The 2,212-nt window shown below is 30.7% G+C and overlaps 1 long non-coding RNA gene across 1 annotated transcript; it reads left to right on the top strand.

The window, feature by feature from the left end:
• The first annotated feature begins 294 nt into the window (after positions 1 to 294).
• LOC136271620 (uncharacterized) lies at positions 295 to 1,899 on the top strand. The gene is made up of 4 exons (XR_010709562.1): positions 295 to 474; positions 626 to 684; positions 991 to 1,128; positions 1,819 to 1,899. It is a non-coding gene; the product is annotated as an uncharacterized lncRNA (long non-coding RNA).
• Positions 1,900 to 2,212: the final 313 nt, after the last annotated feature.

Below are 2,212 nucleotides of genomic sequence, written 5' to 3'. Positions count from 1 at the left end.
GTTGCAATACATATCGTCATATCGTACATATCGTCAAATTTTAGACAATTGACCTCTTCAAAATTTTCAAAGTCACCTCAAAATACTATCGACATTTTTCTTCACCCTTGTGACTAGGTTGGTTTGTTTTGATTCGGACTTACTCTTTAAAATTAAATTTTTGTTCGTTTTGCTTTAAAAGCTATCACAAATCAATCTCAAATATATCAAATAAATTATTTCCTGCTAAAGGTCATCATAATTAATTCAATCTGGAGTGAAAGGAAGAAGGAAGTTGTTCTCATTTATATAGAAAAAAAAACATGTAAACTCAAAGCCCCATGTTGCCTGTAAATATCTTGTTAGAGATCTATCAGGATAGCAGGTGATTAATAAACGACAATCAATGACGTACGAAAAGTTTTCAGCATTCACAATGCTGGTTGCAACATACACTTGCTGTACAGTTGAACCTTCACAACCAGTTTGTAGCGGGTATGTATTATCTTATTATAATGACTATATAAATTAGATTTAAATATTTGTATGATTTTTTTTTCATTTTCAGAGGCCTGGGCTATCTTTTTTTTCTAAGCATTCCTTGGTCAATAATACATTTCAACACAAAACCTTTTTTTAATTGCAGCTATTACCAAGGTTGATGTCCAGATTCATTGTGGAATAGCCTGTCTCAGTTATGCGAACGTAGGTTAACGCCTACTAATTTTATGTTTAACTAGAAAACGATAAATGTGTTTGTTGAACCAAATTTTGACTATACCGATTTTTTGTTAATTTAAGCATCACAGTTGATGTATATTAATGTAACAGATTTTGATAGGATCACGTTATCATGCCATGCATCTTGTCACTAGCTTGAATATGCCATCTTATAATTCTTTAGAATTGAATAAGTTTGTTTTGAAAACGATTCAAACATGAGAGTCTTCGGGTTATCTTTATAGATAACCAAACTAAAGACATTTATTTAAGCCGGCTTTTATTTGCTAGCATGTATGCCAGGCTACAATGGAGTCAACTGCTCAATACCCTGTCCTTATCCTTTTTTCGGAAACCAATGCCAACGAAAGTGTATCTGTATCAAAGACTTGTGTGATGTTACTTCAGGATGCCAACATTTAACCAGAGGTGCTTTCAATCTTGTACATTTTTTAAGCATAAAAAGATCCCCGATTATTTAGACAACTGATATGTGTTAATGAATATCTAGAGCTAACATCGGTACATGTACTAGGCCATATCCTTAACTAAATTAAACATTTTAATGATAGTGGTATTCTAAATATATCTAGTGGTCAGAGACCAATGATACTGTTTAAAAACAGTCTTTTATATCCAAATTGACCTATAAAATGTTATCTTTACTAGATATATGGAGTTAACTAAGACATTGCACAATTTGTTTTTGTGTCGATACCTATTAAATACGCATATTGAAATAAATTGAGTAAGTTTTATCAAACGTATTTATTTTTATAGTAGAGAAAAAAGACATAGAAACACTTACATCGTTTGAGAAACATTTCAAATATATTATAGCAAATTAAAAAAACCACATCTTTTCCAGCATTTTCTTTCACATTTTTCAACATGTCACAAAAAAGGAAAATAATATGCTAATAAATGATGAAAATTTAAGTGACGCACTATTAAGTCAATACAAAATTAGCTTTTCATTTTTTGAAAGTGGTCCTATATCTTAGACAAAGCTCTTCTTTTCCAGAAATCCAATGTAATGAAGTTTAAAATAGCCACGACTATCCTACTTAATTTGATGTTATTTTAGTAGTCAATAGTTATGTATATTTTTTTTTCAAGATACGACCACAACCTCTGGAAAAGGCTTTCTAGCTGTAGATAACAACGCCCTCTCAACAGAAAGTTGCACGTATTATAATAGTAAGATTTATTAATTAAAAAATAAATCAATTTATTTTAGAGTGAAGCTAAGTTTTTTAACTATTCCGGAATATTTTATTCCGGAAATTTGTACAGTTTTGGTTTACGTTTAACAAACTTCCTTTTTGAAAAAGGCAGCAACCGGGATGCACATGAAAAAGTTGTGAGAAAAATATTTTCAAATTAGTGAATCTTTTGTACAAAATATCGTGCGAGATTATTGAAACTGGTTCGAGTAACAATTTACAGTGACAATATTTACGTCGATAGTCGAAAAAAAATAAAGGATTAAGTCGATGTTGGTGGATTTCTG

Source organism: Magallana gigas, chromosome 9, assembly GCF_963853765.1.
Source record: "Magallana gigas chromosome 9, xbMagGiga1.1, whole genome shotgun sequence".
Lineage (NCBI taxonomy): Eukaryota > Metazoa > Mollusca > Bivalvia > Ostreida > Ostreidae > Magallana > Magallana gigas.
This window is presented reverse-complemented; position numbering and strand designations above follow the sequence as displayed.